The 23,192-nt window shown below is 36.0% G+C and overlaps 1 long non-coding RNA gene and 1 pseudogene across 1 annotated transcript in view; one reads left to right on the top strand and one right to left on the bottom strand.

Annotated features, from left to right (window-relative positions):
• Positions 1–23,192, top strand: part of LOC140505347 (uncharacterized) — a 73,996-nt gene that overhangs the window by 10,479 nt on the left and 40,325 nt on the right. The window lies entirely within an intron of this gene.
• LOC140508944 (methylosome subunit pICln pseudogene) lies at positions 9,297–10,052 on the bottom strand (annotated as a pseudogene).

The following is a 23,192-nucleotide window of genomic DNA, read 5'->3' as shown; positions in this document are numbered from 1 at the left end:
TTTGAAAATGAATTGAATAGGAAAAAGAGCAGGAGCCTCCATGAACACTTGTGCAATAGGAAAGATGGGACTGAGTAAAAATTCAGGTGAGATCTCATGATACATGTACTCTGGCCCCTTGGTAAAGATCATATGTAGCCGGAAGTTCTGAGTGTGTCTCTTTGTCCCCAAGACCTAGTTCTTTTTCTAGTTTTTTTGGATTTTTTTTTTTTTTTAGCAAGTGACATTTTTTTTTAAAGTACAAGACAATGTTTCTTCTTGACTGAGTTTGTATAACAGTATGTTTGGGGATGTTTGTACTTTCTAGGTCAATAAGTATTGAAAGCCTTAACTCCCCTGAAGTTATTCTGAAATTGAGGATTATCTAAGAACTTCAGAAAATTTATTGCTTGAAAATTTGCATGACATTCAGAAGGTCATTAAGAACAATACCAAAAGCATGCCTCAAAGGAAAATAAACATTGTACACAAACCCAACAAAAATTCCTAAAAGAAGTAAAGAATGAGATTAAAATGATCTTAAAATAAATAAGAGGAGTAGAGGAAAATGGCAAAAGAAATGTGAGCTACTTTGTGTGAAAACTGCACATTCAAATATTTTTGACCATTTACCAATTGGGGAATGACTCCTAATTTTTTTTTTTTTTATAAATTTGACTCTTTTCTATGTATATTTCAGAAATGTGACCTTTATTAGAGAAATTTTTTTTCAAAGTTATAGTTACTCATTACGTATTTCCATCCATCACATTTCCCCCATTTATCCTGTGCTATCTTTCACCCTGTTCATCCTCAGAAGTGTTTTGCCTCTGACTACCACCTCCCCTAATCTGATCTCCCTCCAGTGAGCCCCACCTCTTCTCTTCTCCCCTCCACTTTCTACTTTTCTGTTGGGTAAGATATGTTTCTATACCCAAATTAGTGTGTATGTTATTCTTTGAACCATTTCCAATGAAAGTATTGTTCAAGCACTCTCTCCTATCTCCATCATTTTTATGTGAGATAATTTGCCCTATTTTACCTCTTCCTTCTCCTTTCTTCCAGGGCACTCTTCATTCTCACCAATTATTTGTACTTTGTAGATATCATCCCATTGTATTCAACTCAAGCCTCTCTCTCTCTCTCTCTCTCTCTCTCTCTCTCTCTCTCTCTCTCTCTCTCTCTCTCTCTCTCTCTCGCTCCATATGTACATATATTCTTTCTAACTTCCTGAATAATGATAAAATTCTTAGGAGTCAAAAGTATCATATTCTCATATAGGAACATAAATATTTTAACCTCATTGAATCTATTGTGATTTCTCTTTCCTGCTTAAATTTTTCTGCTTTTTGGAGTCTTTGCATTTGAAAGTCGTTTTTTTTCTTCTTCCTCTACCCTAGGCTTTTCATCAAAAATGTTTGAAAGCATCCTATTTCACTGAATGCCCTTTCTACAGCCTAAAGCACTAAACTGAGTTTTGTTGAAGAAGTGACTTTTGATTTTAGTCCTAGATCCTTTGTTCTAAGGAATATCACATTCTAATCGATCCTATCCCTTTAACTAGAAGCTGCTAAATCCTGTGTAATCCTGAGTGTAACTTCACAATATTTTAAATGTTTCTTCAAACAATTTTCTTTTGTATTTTGTTTTGTTTTATGGTTTCTCCCATTCAGTTTAATTCTTCTATGTAGCATGTATTTAATAGGAATGTATGTTTAGAACCTATTTAAGATTGTACACCATCTCAGGGAGGGAGCAGGGAGGAAGGGGGGAATAAGGGAGAGGGAGGGGAAAAATCTAAGCCATATGGAAGTGACTGTCGAATACTGAAAACATATAAAATAATTTTATATTAAAAATATTTCTTTCTGTCTGCTTGCAATGTTTTCACATTGACTTGGGAGCTCTGGAATTTGGCTGTAATATTCCTGGGAATTTGCTTTTGGGGATCTCTTTCAGGAAGTGATTGGTTGATTCTTTCAATTTATATTTTGACCTCTGGTTCTAGGAAAAAAGAGAAGCTATCCTTGATAATTTTTCAAAGATGATGTCTAGGACCTTTTTCTTAACCGAGCTTTTAGTTAGTCCAACTTTTTTTAAATTATCCCTCCTTGATGTATTTTTCCAGATCAGTTTTTTTCTAATGATTCTTTTGATTTTTTGTTTTTTATTTTTAAATATAATTATTATCAATTTTCAACATTCACTTCCACAAGATTTTGAATTCCAGATTTTCTTATCATCTTTCCCCTCCACCACCCCAGGATAGCATGCATCTTACCAACCCTTTCCCCAACTGACTGTCTCTTCTATTACCCCCTTCTCCCATTCCCCTCCAGTCTATTTTCTTGTAGAGCAAGATAGAGTTCTATACCCTATTGCCTGTACAACTTGTTTCCCAATTGCATGCAAAAACAATTTTTAACTTTAAGCTTTGAATTCTACATCCTCTCCCTTCCTCCCTCCCCATTCACCCTCATTGAGAAAGCAGTCAGTTTGATATAGGTCACACATATGCAGCCATGCAAAACACTCTCATAACAGTCATGTTGCAAAAGACTAAACACATTTCCTCTCTGTCATATCTTGCCCTCCATTTATTCCATTCTCTCCCTTGGCCTGTCCCCCTACAATAGTGTTTGCTTCTGTTTACCCCTTCCCCCAATCTGCCTTCCCTTCTATTATCCTCCCTTTCCTATCTCCTTCCCTCCTATCTTTCTGAAGGGTAAGACAGATTTCTTGAAAGATGACATCTAGGCTTTTTTTTTTTTTATCACAGCTTTCAGGTAGTCCAATAATTTTTAAATTATTCCTCCTGAATCTATTTTACAGGTCAGTTGTTTTCTCCCTGATATATTTCACATTGTCTTCTATTTTTCATTACTTTGGTTTTATTTTAAAAATTGTTGACTTCTCATTAAGTCTTTAACTTCTATCTGCTCCATTCTAATATTTGAGAAATTAATTTCTTCAATGAGCTTTTGAACCTCCTTTACCATTTGTCCAGTTCTGCTTTTTAAGACATTCTTCTCCTCAATGGTTTTTTTGATGTCTTTTGCCATTTGGATTAGTGTATTTTTTAAAGTGTTATTTTCTTCATCATTCATTTGGGTCTTATTTATCCAGGAGTTCACTCGTTTTTCATGATTTTCTTTCATCACTCTCATTTCTCTTCTCAATTTTTCCTCTAGTTCTCTTATTTGATTTTCAAAATCCTTTTTTGAGTTCCTCCATGGCCTAAAGCCATTTCCTATTTTTCTTGGTGGCTTTGGGTATAGGAGCCTTGGCCTTACTGTCTTGCTTTGGTTGTATGCTTTGACCTTTTTTATCATAAGAAAATACCTTTTCACCAAGAAAGTAACCTTCTATGGTCTTATTTTTCCCCCTTTTTGGTCATTTCCCCAGCAAATTACTTGACTTCTGAGTTCTTTGTTAAGTGAAAGGTGTACTGCCCCAAGTTTCAGGGGTTTTATGCAGCTGTTTTCAGAGATATCTCTAGGGACTTGTAAATTCTCAGTTGTTCCAAAGCGGTATGATCAAAGGAGAGGTATTTACTCCTTGCCTGACCTACACTCTGATCTATGAAAAAACACAAGCACTCTTTTCTGCCCTGGAACTGCAAGTAGTATTCCCTCTCAACTGCTGCCACAATTCTCTCATGCCAGCCCTCCCCCTCACCCCAGTATCGCCATCCAGAACTGAGATCTAGAACGACTTCTTGATTCCCCCACCCTCAGTAGATAGAGAGCTTGAGAAGAAGCCACTGCTTCAGCAGTGACTGCTACCACACTGAGGCTGGGGCTAGACCTTGTTCCTCTCTCACCCTGATAAGAAAGCTTTCCCATTGACCTTTGAAACTATTTTTGAAGTTTGTGGGTTGAGAAGCCTGGAAACTGCTATAGCTGTCAATGATTCACCACCCTGAGGCCTGTTCTATTCTGCTCTTTGCCAGTGTGGCCCACACTGAACCATGCTCTGCTCCAAGCTCTGTGAAATAGACCCTTCCTGTCAGCCTTCCAGATTGTCTTGGACTGAAAATCTGTTTCAATTTGTCATTTTGTGGCTTCTGATACTCTAGAATTTTTTAGAGTCATTTTTTACAGTTATTTTGAGGGGGTTTGGGGGAGAGTTCAGATAGATCCATGCTTCTATTATGACATCTTGGCTCTGCTCTCCTATTTTTTTTAATGTCTAATGTAGTCATTAGCTTCTACTTGCCCAATTCTAATTTTTAAGGAATTAAGGACTTCTTTTCTCCAGTGAATTTTGTATATCTCTCCCACACGCCCCTAATGCAGCCAATTCTGCTTCTTAAGCAGTTCTTTTCTTTAGTGGATTTTTATGCTTCTTATAACATGCTTCTTCAGCTGTGGTGTGTGTGTGTGTGTGTGTGTGTGTGTGTGTGTGTGTGTGTGCATGTTTTGTCAAAACAGGTATACTAACACACTGTTAGTGAAGCTGTCAAGTCATAGAATCATTCTAGAGAATAAATTGAATATACGCCAATACAGCACAGTAGTGTCCCAGTCCACAAACTGGAACTTGTTTTATCAATTTACATTAATCTTTGTATATTTATTTTGTATATATCATTTATTTTAAAATTTTATTTTATTGTTATTTTGTTTCAAATTCTTGTTTTAAACTCAAATGCCTTCCTCTACCCTTACCCACCTATTAAGAAAGCAAGAACTACAATATCAACTATGCATGTGAAACTATGCAAAACATATTTCTGCATCAGGCCTGCCCCACCCCCAAAGCAAACACACAAATATAAAAATAAATATAGTTTAATTTATACTCTAAATCCATCAATTCTCTACCTGGGAGTAGGTAACATTTTTAATGTGAATCTTTCAGAATTATGTTAGATCACTGTATTGTTTAGCACTACTTAGCACTTCACAGCTGATTTTCTTCACAGTATTGCCATTACTGGATTCAATATTCTCTTTATTCAGCATAATTTCATACATGTCTTCTCATGTTTTCTGAAATTATCTCCTGACATCATTTATTGCAGCATAGTAGTAGTATTCCATCTTGTTCATATATCATAATATATGTAATCATTCCCCAAATGATGGACATCCCCTCAGTTTCCAGCTATTTTCTACCACTGAAAAGGTGCTAAAATATTTTGTACATATTAGTCCTTTATATTTTCCTTGATCTTTTTGAGGTATAGACCTAGTAGTGAAATTGACTGGTCAAAGTGTATGTGCAGAATACTAAATAGATGGCTAATATTAAGAGTTATGCTGGAGGACATTCTGGGAAGATGATAGAATTGGTCAGAAATTTCCAGGTTCTCCTGACTTCTTCCACAAAAATATAGAAAATTGCCATGAAATTAACATAAAGGGCTAAAGAAGCTGTCCTAGAACAACTTAAGAGGACCTCAAAAAACCCAGGACTTCTAGGGACTGAGGTTTGACATGAGTAAATTATAGACACCTACAGGTAAATATCACTTAATCAACAAGCAGAAGAACATGAGGGTAGCTCCACTGGGGAATGGACCAGGCCTCAACAAACTTCACCTCAACTTTCTCCTCACTCACTCTCTCAGGAAATTTTACTTCACAAACTTTCATCTAAGGAACTCAGTCTGGCCTAGAGTTATTGAACAGAAGTGTTCCCAGACTGCAGTTGTGGGTGAGTAGGAGTAAACACACCTACAGGCAATGTGTACCATGGGAAGCAAGAATATTTTGAGGACAATGTTGTTGGAAACCTTAACTATAGCTGGGGAAAGAAGAAGAATCCCTGAGGTTAAGTCCTTGGACAGAATCCAGAAAATAACAGCCAGGAAGACCTGAGATTTAGGGCAACATTAGTCACAATTTCGGATTCAAATCTGATTACTATAATAAGCTACTAAAATGAAAAAAAACAAAATAAAAATGAGTAAGTGAAGGGAAAAGGACCTGACCATAGATAGGTGCTTTGGTATAAAACAAGATCTGGGTTGATATTCAGAGAAAGGTAGTGAAGTTAAAAAAAAAAAAAAAAGAAAGAAAAGCTTACTACTACCACAAAGAGTAACATCAAATGATCACAGGTCCAAGAAGAGTTCTTGGAAGAACTAAAAAAAAAAAAAAAAAGAATTGAAAATCAAATAAAAGAGTTTGAAGGAAAAATTAAGAAAAAAACAAGAGCAAAACAAGAAAATTATGAAAACAGTTAAACAATTGGCAAAAGAGGTTCAAAAGCTTTGGGAAGAAAATAACTGCTTAAAAACTAGAATTGGGTAAGAGAATTGAATGACGTTGTGAGATATCAATAAATAATATAACCTGAAAAAATAGAATAGAATCTATAGCATCTCATTTGAAAAATAACTGATCTGGAGAACAGATTAAAGGGAGACAATATAAGAATTATCAGACTCTCTGAAAGTTATAAAAGTAAATCTTGACACAATATTACAAGAAATTAAGGAAAATTGTCCTAAAGTTCTAGAAAAGAGGGTAAAGAAGAAATAGGAAAAAAACCTACACATCGCCATCTGAAAAAAGATCCCAGGACAAAAATTTACAGGAATATCATGGCCAAGTTTCGAAACTCCCAAGTTAGGAGAAAATATTGCAATCAACAAGGGCGGAAAACATTTAAATACTGTGGAAAAACAGTTAGGATTTCACAAGAGCTAGCAGCTTCTATTCTAAAAGACTACAAGTCTCTGAAAACTTATTTTGAAGTGCAAAAGATCAGGGGTCGCATCCAAGAAGAATTTACACATCAAAGATGAGTATAATTCTGAATGAAAAAATAAGACATTTGACAAATTGAAAGACTTTCAAGTGTGTAACAAAAAGATTAGAACTCAATGAAAAAAGAAATGATATGAAATCCAGAAGAAATATAAGGGAAACATTAAACACTAATTATAAGGCACTCATTAAGGTAAAACTATCTACTTATTATGTATATGAAAATGTTATCAGTATTTTAAAAACTCGTCACTACTAAGATAGTTTGAAAGAAAGGTTGGAGCTGAGTTGTATATGATGGAGTGATTCTAAAAACAAAATTGAGTAGAAAAAGTAAAAGAGAGTAATTATATTATAAAAACAGGTTGTGAAAGGAGGAACAAATACAGAGGAAACAGGAGGCAGTTGAGGGCTGGTGATGTTGGAACCTTGTTTTCATTGAATTGAAGAGGAAACAAAGTGTACATTTGAAGGGGTATGAAAGTCTACTAACATGTAGAAAGGTGAGAAAACTGGGGGAAAGAGTGAGAAAGGGACTTTAAAGGGGTGTGTGGATTGAGATTTTGGAGGGTGGGGGAAGAAGATGGAGAGATTTTGGTGGAGTATTATGATGGCAAGCAAAATGGGATCTTTTGCTCTTTGTTTTAGCATCATCAAGTGCCTGATTGAATCTTACCTTTATCAATCAAGAGTCTTTACTAGGGGTAAAGTACAGAAACAAGAGTTTCTTTAACTAGAAACAGTCTTTGCTTTTGTATTGTTATGCATTTGTGTTGATAATTATTTTAATGTGATTAAAGATCTCTCCCACCCACTGGTGGGGCTGGCCCTTAAGGGGAGTTTGATTAGGGAAGATTTGTGGGAAAGCCCATGTCTTTTGTTAATGAGGCACAGGTTCTCAAGGGTTGGCATGCCCTCTGGTTCTAAAAAAGGTATAAATAGTCTGAGTTTGAGGTTTTACTTTGGGGCTTAGTGGAAGTGTTTGTTTGGCCAGATGAGGACTCTGGGAAGCTTCTAAGTATTCCCCCCCCCCCCCCTTGAAAAACCCAAATATTGGTGCTTCCCTCTCTGGTAACTATGGTCAGAAAGTTGAACCTGTCTTTTGGTGATCAGGCAAAGGAAGCCATGTCTGTTTATCTTTGATTTGTCTGTATTTTCTTTGAAGTTCAGTGTGCTGACTCCCCCGAAGTAGGTGAATGATATATGTGCTTAGTTAAAGCAATAATACATGTGATTGATTAAGGTGATTGTAAATCCCTCAAAAGTTGCCTTTTCTTTTATTAATGCAGATCTAAGAACCTGTGGTAGCAGTCCCCCCGCCCCCTTAGTGTATTGAGGTGCTTACTGTTACGGGTGTGTGAATTGAGATTGACAGTGGGTAGAGGAAGGAGGGACTCTTGAAGGAGTGGGTGAAGTGGTATGTGGGAGAGCTGCTGGATAAGAAAAGGTAACAAGGACAGGGCAAAAAGATTGAGAAAGAAAATACTGAGTAAAAATAGGATGGAGGGAAATTCACACAAAGAATTATAACTTTGAATGTGAATGAGATGTTTATAGCAGCTCTCTTTTTGGTGACAACGAACTAGAAATTACAGGGATCCTATCAAGTGGGGAATGGTTGAACAATTTGTTGTATATGGTTGTGATGGAATATTACTGTGGTATGAAAAGTGATGAGCTCAATGATTGTAGAAAAATGTGGAAAGACTTGCATGAAAAAATGAAGAGTAAAATGAGCAGAACAAAGAGAATAATGCTTATAGTAACAACAATATTGTTTTTTTAACATATAAAACCTAATTTTATTTATTTAGCTGTAACAAAGACAAAAGTATTTTCATCTTAAGTATTTTAAGGAACGTATTCCAGCCTCTCTAAATCTTCAGAGGAATCTAAGAATGGATAGCTTTTGAGGCCAATTTGTCACAACAGACCAGAATTATAAAAATCATTTTTCAGACTAAAAATGAACTGTGAAAATAGCAAAAGGTTGTCAGAAGCTCCCAGCTTATGTTAATGGAGGTTGGTGGAACATGGTAGAATAGTTAATTAGGTTACTCATAGATGTAAGAATAAGCTAATCAGGCTTTGATATTCCCTATGGGTAGTTACCTGATTGATCCAGAGCACAAAAGAGCAGAGGTAAGTCTCTGAGACCTCTTAATCTCCTCTTCTCAAGGAGCAAGTGCTATTGTACACATGTGCACACACGTGTGTGGATGTATGTATGTATATATGTATATGGCATATTCTGGTTGCACACCCTCCCACCTCCTATTCTTTACCACACCCCTGCACCATGTGGGCCTCCTGCCTTTTGGAAGATGAATACTGTGAGAGGAGAATTTAGAGGCCTAGATTCTGCAACTGGGCATAGGATTCTTGAGTCAATAAGCTACAAATATCCTCTTGGGTGAATTCAGTCATTTCTGTTAATAAAGACTAAGTTTCTGCTGGGGGTGATTCATATGGCCTCAATATAAGTCTGTCTGAAGAAAGAACTGGTTTAGGTCATTTTTGCAGAGGGGAAAAAGACGTTTCTTCTCTGCCTTTCCCCTGTGGAAAGATAGAAAGTTCCCTCCTTCAGTAATATGTGGAATCTATTCTCAGCATGAGTAATCTTCAGTGATCAACATCTGCATCCTCAAATTGTCCAGCAACAGTTGGTGTGGTATCTATCTCCGTCCCATCTTCATAATCCCTAACTGAGTCTTCTGTCTTTACTCCAGCCATGTTACATTGGATGCTCACAGACTGAGCAAGCATTCCTTCCAATTACTCCAGAGTGGCTTGTCCTTCTGCAGTTAAATGAGATAATCCTTCTTCATAGGTGTAAAATGTAGGGATATCCCCCTGTCCTTGTTCATGTGCTTCCACATCATATTCTTCTCCATCATAATCATCTGAATCTTCATCCTCAGGATCTGGATGTAAATCTTGACATTCACACATTGCAGCAAACAATGCTTCCAGTGCTGACTTATCACTTGGTACAAATCTGAACTCAGCAATTGGCCCAACATCTTCATCACTGTCTTCATCTTCTTCCCCTTCTGCCATTGCAGTTTCTTTTAGTTCTTTTGGTTCTTCTTCTCCAAATCGAGCATTGACCATAACACACAAGTGCTCCTGTGGATAGGCATTTAGGTCTCTGGAGACAGTATGTAAACTAATGGTGGGACAGTCCAGTGAAAATCCTATACCAGAACCATCTAACCAGGACAGGCAGCTCTCGGCGATGTAGAGGATGCCAGTGCCCAGGCCCCTGCCATCCAGCACCACTTTGGTGTTGGGCTGCTGCTGCCTAAGCCCATCTTCTGGGCTGGGTGGTGGGAAACTCTTCAGGAAACTCATTCTGTCAGCAGTGGTGGTGGTAGTGTCTGCCCGCCAAACTAGGGAGGGGGGCTGGACCACCGGCAAAGGAGACACACTCACCAACAATATTGTTTTAAAAGCAACTTTGAGAGAACAAGTTATTTTGACTTTTATAAATTCCCAAAGTAACTATAAAGGTCATATAAAGATGTTATCTGCATCCAGAGAAATAACTGATGAATAGAAATACGTATTGAATAATCTTACATATATCTATATATATTATATTTGTGCATGTGTGCATGTGTGTGTGTGTGTGTGTGTTTGTGTGTGTGTGTGTGTCCAATGCTATCCAATGGTTGCTATCTCTAGGATGGGGTGAAGGGAAGGGAAAAAGGGAAAAAAGGAAATTTACATGATAACTGTTTTATATCTGGAAGGAATAGTAAGTTATACATGATAGATTTGCAGTTTCATTTGCAATCATATTTTTAATTGTACTTTTTTATGGAAATGCTTGTTTTGTTCCATAAACTGAAAATAAAATAATTTTTAAAAAAGGCTGATAAGATGGAATAATAATGTCAAAAGCTGCAGAGAGATCATGGAAGATATCTGAAAAAGGCTAATTGGATCTGATGCTTAAGAAGTTTCTGGTGTTGTATGATAGAGAAACTTTAGTTGAGTGGGGAAGATGGTGGCCCAAATCCAAGAGACTCAAGTGACAATATATATTGATGACTTGGAGGTATCCAGTATATTATATCTATGAAATGAAGCAATGAAGTAGAAGAATAACTGGAATGGAATCTGGGTAAGATGAAGATTAGTAGGGGGATCAAGATGACCTGTAGCATGTAGGGTGAACCACAGCATGTGTTTAGGGAGACCTGTGGTGTGAGAGCTATTGAGGTTTCTAGGCTCCTTTCTACCTTTGACGTTTAACCAATTCACTCAACTCTCACCTGTGGCTCCAAGAAGCTGTAGTATGTGTAGCAGCCACCCACTGGTAAACCAGGTTAAGGGTAACTGAGGGATCTGTGATTTACCAGGGTATCTACCTCAATCATTGGAGACTTTCCCCAGTAGAATGAGTGGAGGAGAACAATTTGTTATAACAGCCATGAAGGTCATTGAAGCAGGTGCTGTGCAAGGTGGAGAATTTAGTTAGACACTGAAGATGTCAAGGTCATCCACTGTATCCTGAGTCATCACTAATCATCCTGACTTTCTTGCTACTGGAGATGACTCCAGAAGAGAGAGTGAGGGCAAAAAATTCACACAACTCTTTCTCACTTAAATTCATGATGGCATGCGTGCACAGGTTCTGGATAGCGCATGATACTCTCACACTTTCTCAGTCACAAATAGAACGAAGCAAGGCTGTGTGCTCATGTGCTTTATAGTATTTTCAGCAATGTTGTCAGATGCCTTCAATGACATCAAAAATGACATCAAGGTCTACTACTATGCTGATGGTAAATTATTTAACTTGAAAAAGGCTATAAACCAAAACTAAAGTAGAGGTGCATGGCTTTCTGTTCTTAGATGATTTTGCATGCAATACAGTCTTTGCAACTGAGATAAAACAAAGTATGGATAAAATGTCTGCTCATTGTGCTAATTTTGGCCTGATGATAAATACCAAGGAAACACAGGTTCTTCACCAGCCAGCACCACACCATCTATATATGGAGTCGTTGGTTATAACAAATGGAGAAACATGTAAGACTCTGTATAAGTTCACTGACCTTTACAATATACTTTCTGTTTTTTAACTGCTTGTCCTTAAAAAACAGACTAGGCCAAATAGTAAAAGAGGTGCAAAAAGCCAATGAGGAGAAGAATGTCTTAAAAAGTCAAGCTGGCCAAATAGAAAAGGAGGTCCAAAAGCTCACTGAAGAAAATAATTCCTTAAAAATTAAAATGGAGTAAATGGAAGCTAATGACTTTATGAGAAATCAAGAAATCATAAAACAAAACCAAAAGAATGAAAAAATATATGTCACTGGATAAGCAACTAACCTGTCAAATAGATTCAGAAGGATAATTTTAAAATTCTTAGATTACATGAAAGCAATGATAAAAAAAGAGATTAGACATGATCTTTCAAGAAATTATCAAGGAGAATTCCCCTGAGATACTAGAACTGGTGGATAACAAAGAAATTCACTAATCACCTCCTGAATGAGATCTCAAAATGAAAATTTTCAGGAGTATTATAACCAAATCCCAGATCTCTCAGGTCAAGAAGAAAACATTGCAAGCAGTCAGAAAGAAGTAATTCAAATATGGTGGAACTACAGCTACAGTCAAGATAATACAAGATTTTGCAGCGTTGATATTAAAGGAATGGAGAACTTTGAATATGATATTCTGGAAGGCAAAGGAGCTAGAATTACAACTAAAAGTCACCTCCCAGCAAAAGTGAGTATATTCAATGAGGGGAAAAATAGAAATTCTTTGAGACAGAGGAATTTCAAACATTCTTGTGAAAAGATAAAAACTAAATAGAAAATTTGACTTTCAAATGCAAGACAGAAGAGAACCACAGAAAGGTAAACAGGAAAGAGAAATAATAATAGACTCATTAAAGTTAAACTGTTTATATTCCTACATGGGAAGATGATATTTGTAACACATAAGACCTTTTTCATCATTACAGTGGTTAGAAGGAGTATATGCAGACAGAGACAGAGGTGTGAATTGAATATTAAGAGATGATATCTAAAACATAAAATTAAGGGGTGAGAGAAAAATGTACTGGGAGAAAGAGAAAGGGAGAGGTGGAATGGGGTAAATTATCTTGCATAGAAGAGTCAAGAAAAAGTGTTTACAGTGGAAGGGAAGAGGAGAGAAGTGAGGGGAGTGAGTGAAATTTACTCGTATAAGAATTGGCTCAGAGAGGAAATAACATGCACACTCAACTGGGTGTAAAATTCTCTCTTACCCTATATGAAAGTGTGTGTGGGGGAATGGGATAAGAGAAAGGGGATAATAAGAGTGAAAGGCAGATTGGTGGAGGGGGTAGTCAGAAGGAAAATACTTTTGAGGAGGGACAGGGGTAAAAGGAGAGAAAGAATAGAATAGACAGGGGTGAACAGGATGGAGAAAAATACAGCTAGTCTTTCACAATTGACTTTTAGGGTAGTGTTTTGCATGACTACACATGTATAACTTATATCTACTTGCTTGTCTTGTCAATGAAGGTGGTGGGGAGAGAGGAAGGAAAAGAATTTTGAACTCAATATTTTAAAAATGAATGATACAATTGTTTTTACATGTAACTGCGGGAAAATACAATACTAAGTGAAAAAGATATAGAAAAAAAATTGAATTTCAAATTCCATCCCTTCACTACTCCCTTTCTTCCTTGAGGAGGCAAGCAATTTGATATAAATAATATATGAGTAATTGTGCAAAAAATATATCCATGTTAGCCATGTTGCAAAATAAAACAGAAAAAAAAACAAAAAAAATAAAATTTAAAAAATAATCTTTAATCTGCATTCAGATTCCCTCAGTTGTTTCTCTGGAGGTTGATAGAAACCTTCAGAAATGATCTTGGATCATTCATTGTATTGCTGAGAAAAGCTAAGTTGATTATTATATTAATCACCATATAATATTGCTGTTACTCTGTATAATGTTCCACTCATTTTGCATTGCTTCTGTTCTTTGAAGTCTTCCTAGTGGTTTTTTTTTCCTCAATCCATCTTTCTTGTCATTTCTTACAGCTCAATAGTATTCCATCATATTTACCACAACTTGTTCAGCTATTCCCCAACTGGATGGGCATCCCTTCAGTTTCTAATTCTTTGCCACAACAAAAGCAAACAAAGTACTAGCATAAATATTTTTGTATGGATGGGTACTTTTCCATTTTCTTTGATCTCTTTCAGAGACAGACCTTATATTAGTGTTGATGTGTGAGTGGATATGCACAGTTTATAACCACCTGCTTATAGTTCCAGATTTCTCATGAGAGTGGATGCATCCATTCACAAGTCAACCATCATTGAATTGTTGTTGTAGTTCAGCAAGTTAGTCATGTTGGTTTTTTTGTGAACCTGTATGGAGTTTTCTTGGCTGAGATATGAGAGTGGTTGGACATTTCCTTTCCTGAATAAATTTTAAAAATAAATGAGGTTAATGACTTACCCAGGGTCACATAGCTAGTGAGTGTCTAAGGCTTGATTTGACCTCAGGTTTTTCTCTTTCCAGGTCCAGGAGGCTATCCAGTTAGCCAACTACTGACCTCCAACAGTGTATTAGTGTCCCAATTTTTCAACATCTCCTTCAACATTTGTCATTTTCCTTTTCTGTCATGTTAGCTAGTTTGATAGGTTTAAGGTAGCATTTCAAAGTAATTTTAAATTTTCATTTCTCTAATCAATAGTTATTTAGAGATTTATTTTTATTATAGCTGTATATAGCTTTGATTTCTTCTGAAAACTGTCTTTACCATATCCATATCATATTCATGACTATAATCAGTTGAGGAATTTGACTCGGTTCTCTATATATTTGAGAAATGAGGTCTTTATGACAGTAACTGGCTATAAATTCTTTCCATTTACAGATTTCTTTTTAATGTTGACTGCATTGGTTTTGTTTCTGAAGAATCTTTTTAATTTGTTATGAACCAAATTGTTCATTTTATGTCCCATAACATGCTTTAACTCTTATTTGGCCATAATTCATTGGAATCACTTTCAGAAGGCAATTGGTGGATTCTTACAATGTTACCCTCTGGTTCCAGTATATCAGGAAAGTTTACATTGATAATTTCTTTTGTAACATGATGTCTAGAATCTTTTTTTTTTTTTATCATGGCTTTCAGATAATCATTATTTCTCTGTGATTGAATTTCTAGGGCAGTTGTTTTTCCAATAACATATTATACATTTTTTCTACTTTTTTTTATTCCTTTGATTTTGTTTTATTGTTTTTTGGTAAAATGGATCATTAGCTTCCATTGCCCAATTCTAAAATTTTAAGGAATATTTTTTTCAGTGAAAACTTATTCCTCTTTTTCCTTTTGACCAATTCTTATTTTTAAGGATTTCTTCTCTTCAGTGAATGCTTATGCTTCATTTAACAAATTGCCCAATTCTGATCTTAAGTTATTATTGACATTTAAAAATTTCATTTTATTTTTAATTATGGAATAAAACAAATATTTTCTACTATTTATAATTTGCTATTTATTTTAAATATATGGCAATGTTATCCTGTGAATTTCCTTTCTCATTTTTTTCTTCTCTCCCCCACTACCCTAGAGTTGGCCACCATTAAACACAAATGGTCTCTATATATCTATATCTATAATGTATTAATTGTTTGGTTTGTTGTTGTCCTTCATTTACAAAAAGGACCAAAATGACATGATAAAGTGAAGTTTCAGTGTGTCCCAACAGTGGCTAATCAGATCAATATGAGCTCAGAATGCTCTACCACAGCTTGGGCACGATAGTCCATGTGAATATTTGGGGTGGATATACCAAATTTACGCATTCTATGCTTACTTTGTGCTGTCCCAGTTCTGTTTTGCTTATGGATCACAGCATCTTTTCTGATGTGGGCATGCCGTGCTGAACAGTCCTATGCCAGTGTCTCCTATGTCACACATTCAAATCTAATATTCTTGAGAGAGACCTTGAGAGTGTCCTTGTATCACTTCTTCTGATTACCATGAGATCACCTGCCCCATGTGAGTTCTCCATAAGGTAGTCCTTTTGACAAGCGTACATTTTGCATTTGAAAAATGCAGTCAGCCCATTGGAGCTGCACTCTGTGAAGCATAGTTTGAACGAATGCTTGGCAGTTAACCTTGAGCAAGAACTTCAGTGTCTGGTACCTTTTCCTGCCAGGCGATCCTCAGAATCTTCCTAAGACACTTCAAATGGAAGAGATTCAGTTTCCTGGCATGGCATTAGTAGACTGTCCATGTTTCACAAGCTTATAACAATGAGGTCAGCACAAAGGCTCTGTAGGCCTTCAGTTTGTTAGTCAGTCTAATACCTCTTATCTTGCAAACTTTTCTTTGGAGCTTCCCAAACACTGAGCTAGCTGTGGCAATGCATTCATCAACCTCATTGTCAATGTGTACATGCCTGGAAAGTACACTACCACGGTAAGTGAACTTATCGACAGATTCAAAACTTCTCCATTTGTTGCAACTGATGGTTCCATGTATGGATGATGTGGTGGTGGCTGATGGAAAACCTGTGTTTTCTTGGGGTTAATTATTAGGTCAAAATTAGCACAGGCAGCAGAGAATTGATCCATACGATCACATCTCAGCTTCAGAGACTATATGTGCATGTGTAGTAAAATCATTCTACACATAATTCTATTTATCATGTCTTTCTCTGGATGCAGATAACATCTTTCTTCATATGATCTTTATAGTTAATTTAAGCATTTATTATAGTCAAGTAGGAAAATATTGTTTTCTTTATTATTTTTGTGCTTATTTCTTACTAAGCTATTGAGTTTCTTTGCATAATTTTGTAGCATCACTCATTTCTTTTTCTAATATTTTCTCTATCTCTTATATGATTTTCATAGTATTTTTGATCCATGCCAGGATTCTGCTTTCCTGAAACCAATTCATAAATTTAGTTGAGGCTTTGCACATAGTTATTTTGACTTTTATGTATTCTTAAGAGTTTGTCTCTTGATCTTCCCTGTAACCATAGTAACTCTTCTATATTCAGGTTCTTTTTTTTCTGTTTGCTCATTTTTCTAGCCTATTTCTTGATTTTTTTTTTTTACTTTATGTTAAATGTGACCTCTGCTTCCAGGGTTTAGGGGGCACTGTTCCAAATATTATTATTTTTTTTTGTGCTGCTTTTTGCAGAATTAGTTCTGGGGGTTTATAAGTGTTAGGTTCTTCCAGGTTGGAATGCTCTAAGGAGGGCTATTGTCACTTCTTTTTTTTAGTTTGTGCTCTCATCTGTGGTCAGTCAGAAGCACTTTCTCTACAGTGGAACTCTGACCCTGCAAATGTTATCCCTCCTTATTTGCCTGGAAATGTGACTTAGGTCTCTGCTCTTTTACAGTTGCAAACACTAGTGGTCTTTTCTGTCCTGCAACTGTGATCCCCTGTGGCTTCCCCTTCAACCAGGAACTGTGACCCAGAACTTTTTATTGGTGATGCAATATCATCCTGTACCCAATGCCAGCAAAAGTTCCACTGCAATCTTCTTCTAACAAATTGTACAGCCCACTTCCTATCTGTGAGCTGAGTTCCTGAAGCTGATGCTGCTTCTAACGTAACCACTTCCCAGGCTTACTCCTGACTTGTCAGGGAGTAGTCTATGTTGTACCTGGCTCCTAACCTTACCACTACCTTGGTGAGACAGACTTTTCCTGTTGATCTCATAAATTGTCTTGGGCTAGAAAGTTGCTTCACCTTAAGTTTCTATTGGTTCTGTAGCTCCAAAATTCTATTTGAGGCATTATTTTAAAGTTATTTGGAGGTGCATTCGGTAGAATTCAGATGAGTTTCTGTCTTTACTCTGCCACCTTGGTTCCACCTCCAGGGCATTTTTTATTTAACTTTTTTGCTATACTGTTTAATTCACATATAAGCATGTTACCAACCACTTTCATTTTTTCTTATTTAATGCCACTATGAGATACTTCAATATTATTGAAGTTTGACATACATGTATTGCACTAAAGTGGGAGTATATGGATTGTGAACATGTATCATTTGTTTCTAGCGTAGCAACAGTGACATTGTTGCAAATATATCACAGAGAAGAGATCACCCTAGTTTTTCAATGGAAAAAAAATATGCTCTTTTTTCCTAAAGCCTTGCAATCTATGATAAAAAGGCTTTTGGTAAGGAATATTGATAGTTACATATACTTACCTCAATCTTTTTAACTTACTGGGCTTCTTTCAGAGCTTCATTCAAATCACATCTTCTGCAGAAAGACTTTCCCAAGCTGCTATTCTTCTTTTCTCAGGTTATTTTCTTTCTACTCTACATATGTCTTTTATATATCTATTTATCTTCACACTGTTTCCCCCATTAGAATCTGAGCTCTTTGAAGGAAGTGACAGGAATTTTGCCTTTTTATCTCCAGGATTTGGCATATAGTGGGTGCCTAATAAATGTTTTCTAATGGAGCACTTTTGTTGTCACTTTTGTTCTCAATAGAAACAAGATAGATCTCTTCCTTTCAATTTATCATCTATGTACAACTAACAATAGCTGCAGCTGTTAATACTGTTCTGTTGATAAAAGGAAAGATGTCTTTTGAAGGCACTTGTTCTATATTTCCTAGACTAACACAGTTAAAGGAGATTCCCTGCCCCCCTTGAAAATAATTGGAAAAGAATCTCCATGTAGGCACCTCTTGATACTGCTTTACTAAAGATCCAATTTTAGATGTTGTCACTCCCAGTACCAAGGGTGCTTTACTTGTGAAGCATAGATATTTTAGCAGGAAGGATCTTCTGATGAAAAAGTTAGGGCTATGACTTGGACATCCATGAATATTTCAAGTGAAGAGGGAAACAATATTAAATCCCACTCCTTTCAAGACTGTAAACACTATAGTGTTGTAGAAAAAACTAAAGATTTTAAGAATCTGGATTTCTGGTTTTTCTTTTTTCCTTTACTACTGAATAGTCTTTTTTATTACTGTTTCATGAGAGATTATGTACCATTTTTTTGTGTGGTATAATATATTTCTTTTTATCATCTCCTAAAAAGGATATTTTTTCATGATCTTCGCAGTTATTAACACACTTTCCCCTATTGACTTATTTTGTATTAATCTATATGTATTTTATATTTATTTACTTCTATACCACTAGCATCCCCATAAGACTGTGTAAACTCTTTGAGAGGTAGAATTGTTTCCTTTTGCTTCATCACAAATGTATAGTATGGCATTTCTTATGGAGTGGTTTCTTAATTTATTTTTTTAAATTGAATTAATTTTGGGAAAGTAATTTTTTACCACACTCAGACATGATTTCCTTAAATATAAAATGTAGGGATTAGACTACATGTTCTTTGAAAGGTCTTTGGCTACATAAATTAGAGCAAGGCATTCCCAAGGCAGAGGAGGAAGGCTGGGGGGAGGAGTAGAAAACATGGCAGCTGCCAGACTTTGAGCAGCCATTTTGAATTTTGAGATCAGTCATTTATGAACACATCACATAGAGATACCATGATCCATGACTTACTCCAACCAATAACTTCTTCCTTGACATTGAGATTGGGAGTTTTATAGCATTGCACAAATAGAAGAGTCTTGGCTAATTTAGAGGCTAAAAATGTAGCAAATCCTTTAAAGAATGAGGGCTACATATTTGCTTTCTTAGCAAAAACAGTGTTAGAGAACATTGCCTATGTGCTGTTTAAGAGTAGCAAGCCTTTTCTTTTACTCTCCAATTTCAGTGCCTGGAAACTTTGGGATAACATGCTACATATTCTATTAAAAATTCAGTCATTGGAAGAGCTGAATAAGAGTTGCTAATGCTGCAAAATGAACTCCAAGATGCTGTGATATGTTTTAGTTTATATACAAAGAACCACTGAAGCTAAATCCTCTCCTAACTAAACCTATTTTAATTTACTCACCTAAATGGGAGAATATTAAGCTCTTATGGTGCTATAATCCCACTGTGGAATAGCAGAGTTAAAAACAGCTAGCAATATACAAATTCCAGGATTTATCCTGATATGTGGAGTAGAGAACAGAACTTACTGACTAAAATTTAGCTATGTGCCAGGCATACATTAGACATTTGGACTGGTTAATAGCCAGTTCAAAAGTAAACTAAAGCAGAATGAGACCTTGTAAAAGCCATTTCAGTATAACTCCATTCATTTTCTACATCTCTTAGTATCACATTCCACTCTGATCTATTATACTGTTTTAAAGGTTCAGGCCTTTGTAAAACATAAAAAAAAAAATGTTTTGCTTTCAGAGTGAAGTCTTTTTCTTTCCTGTGTGCTCTGGGAGCTGAACAGATTTTGGAATTAATTATTTACAAGTCATTTATGAGTTGGGATTTGCTAATCTCAAAGCCAAGGGTTAGAAAACATCATTGTACAACTTATTTTATGTTATGTTGGTGTTTTCACAAGAGAGATATTATCACTGACTACACCAGGGCAGAGTGTTTCGGTATTTATAATGCCCTTCAACTCTGTTGAATGCGACATAAACTAACTATAAAGAAGTAATTTCAACTTTATATTTTCTCAATGGAAACAAGATCTCTTCCTTTCAATTTATCATCTATGTACAACGAACAATAGCTGCAGCTGTTAACACTGTTCTGTTGATAAAAGGGAAGATGTCTTTTGAAGGCACTTGTTCTATATTTCCTAGGTTAACATAGTTAAAGGAGATTCCCCTCCCCCATTGAAAATAATTGGAAAAGAATCTCCATGTAGGCACCTCAAGTGATACTGCTTTACTAAAGATCCAACTTTAGATGTAAACATCCCATTTCCATGACATGTATGGCACTGTTATTTCTATGAAAGATTATTTTGATACTTTTTATGATTAGTTGAAAATATTCATAAAAATAATATATATTTGGGCTATAAGTAGAAGATTGAAATCAATCAAATTCATTAAGAGGCAATGACCTGGAGACAAGATGGCTGAGAAAAGACAAAAACACCCATTAATTCTCCCTCAAGCACCTCTGAACACCTTTAATTGATACCCTAAAACAATCCTTGGAGCATCAGAATCTACAAAGTGATGGACTGAAATAATTTTCCAGTCAAAGACAACTTTGAAGTCCAGCAGGAAAGCTTTGTTGAACCTGGGTGAGAGTGAATACATACTCCAGTACAGGCCAGCACAGACTGAGCCCTAGCAAACTAGGTGCAGACTTTGAGAGCCACAGTATAAGCAGTAGCAAAAGCTGCTTATGGAGCTTTCAGTCCACAGATGGTGAAGGGGTCAAACAAATGGTTAGAAGGAGATTAAAGAGGGCTCTTCAATAGCACTGATGCAGACCTTTGTTGATTTGTCTATACCTGGATTCAGGTCACAGTCCAAAGTGGCAGTATCAGGGCAAAGAGGAGCACTAGCGCATGACAACTCATGGCTGAAGTGGAATGGGAACCCTCTTCACAATTTCAAGGCAGAAGAGAATGCTTGTGGTCATTCACAGAGCAGAGCACAGGCTTTGAGAGTAGTAAATACTTCTCCTTAGATCATACCATCCTGGAAGAACTGAAAAGTTACATGTTCCCAGAAATATCTCTGAAAAGGACTGCACAAAACCCCTGAAGTTTGGAACAATGCACTCTCCACCCTATAAGCAGAGTCTCATTTTCACAAAGAGTTATAAGTAAAGTAATAGGCTATGAAAATGAGCAAATGAGAGAAGCATTCACACCATAGAAAGTTGCTATGGTTAAAAGGAAGATCAAAACACACACTCAGAAGAATATAAGAGAGTCAAAGCTCCTATATACAAAGCTTCCAAGAAAAATATCAATTGATTTCAAGCCATGGAAGAGCTTAAAAAGTATTTTGAAAATCAGGTAAGAGAGGGAGAGGATAAATTGGGAAGACAAAAGAGGGTGATACAAGAAAATCATGAAAATGGGTCAACACCTTGGTAAAAGAGACACACAAAAGAGTAATGAAGAAAATAATAGCTTAAACACAGACTAGGCCAAGTGCAATAAAAATAGTCAATGTGGAAAAGAAAACCTTAAAAAGCAGAATTGGCTGAAAGAAAAAGAGGCACAAAAAATTCACTGAAGAAAACAAAAACTTAAAAAGTAGAATTGACCAAATGGAAAAAGAAGGTACAAAAGAAGAAAATAGTTCCTTAAAAAAAAAAGAATTAAGCAAATAGAATCTAATGATTTGATGAGAAGCAATAAAACAAAACCAAAAGAATGTAAAAAATGTGAATTATCTCACTGAGAATGCAACTGACCTGGAAAATACATCCAGGAGGGATAATTTAAAAAATAATTATTGTACTTCCTGAAAGCGATGATCAAAAAAGAGTCTAGACACCATCTTTTTAAAAATTATCAAGAAAAACTGCACTGATATGTTAGAGCCAGAGGGTAAAATAGAAACTGAAAGAATTCACCCATCACCTCATGAAAGAGAGCTCTAAATGAAAACTGACAGTGATATTATAACTAAATTCCAGAGTTTGCTGGTCAAGGAGCAGTCAGAAAGAAATAATTCAAGTTTGGTAGAGCCACAGTCAGGATAGCAAGACCTTTAACAGCTTCTACATTAAAGGACTGGAGGGCTTGGAATATGATATTCTGAAGGGCAAACAAGTGAGGATTACAAGTAAGAATCACCTACCCAGAAAAACTGATTATGATTCTTGGAGGAAAACAGATATTTAATAAAAATAGATGATCTTCAAGCATTCTTGATCAGAAGACTAGAGCTGAATTATAAATTTGACTTTCAAATAAAAGACTTGTGAGAAGCATGAAAAGGTAAACAGGAAAGGGAAATAATGAGCAACTTAATCATTTACATTCCTACATGGGAAGATGACACTTGTAGCTCATAAGAACTTTCTCATTCTTAGGGTAGTTAAAAGGAGTATATATATACACAGAAAGTACAGATATGAGTTGAATATGAATAGATGATATCATAACAAATAAAATTAAGGGGTGAGAAGAGAATGTACTAGGAAAAAGGGAAAGGGAGAGGTAGAATGGGGTAAATCTTTTCACATAAAAGAGATAAGAAAATGCTTTTACAATGGATGGCAGAGGGGGAAGGTTGGTGAAACTTATCTCATCAAATTAGCTCAAAGAAGGAATAATATACACACTCAGTTGGGTATAGAAATCTGTCTTACCGTACAGGAAAGTAGGAGGAGGAGGGGATAAGAAAGTGGAGGGGGTGATAGAAGGGAGGGCAGATTAGAGGAGAGGGTAGTCAGAAACAAAACAGTTTTGAGGAGAGAGGATGGAAGGAGAGAGAATAGAATAAATGGGGGAATAGGAGGGAGGGAACTACAGTTAAAACTAACTACAGTTAGTTCAAAAAATTTCAAAAATTTTGAAGCAAGTTTCTCGGACAAAGGCCTCAGTTTTCAAACATCTAGAGAACTGAGCCCACTTTATGAAAGTGAGAGCCATTCCCCACTTGATAAATGATCAAGAGCTAGGAATAATTTTCAGAT

This window comes from Notamacropus eugenii, chromosome 5, assembly GCF_028372415.1.
Source record: "Notamacropus eugenii isolate mMacEug1 chromosome 5, mMacEug1.pri_v2, whole genome shotgun sequence".
NCBI lineage: Eukaryota > Metazoa > Chordata > Mammalia > Diprotodontia > Macropodidae > Notamacropus > Notamacropus eugenii.
Note: the sequence above shows the minus strand (reverse complement) of the source record. Positions and strands in the feature narration are given on the sequence as shown.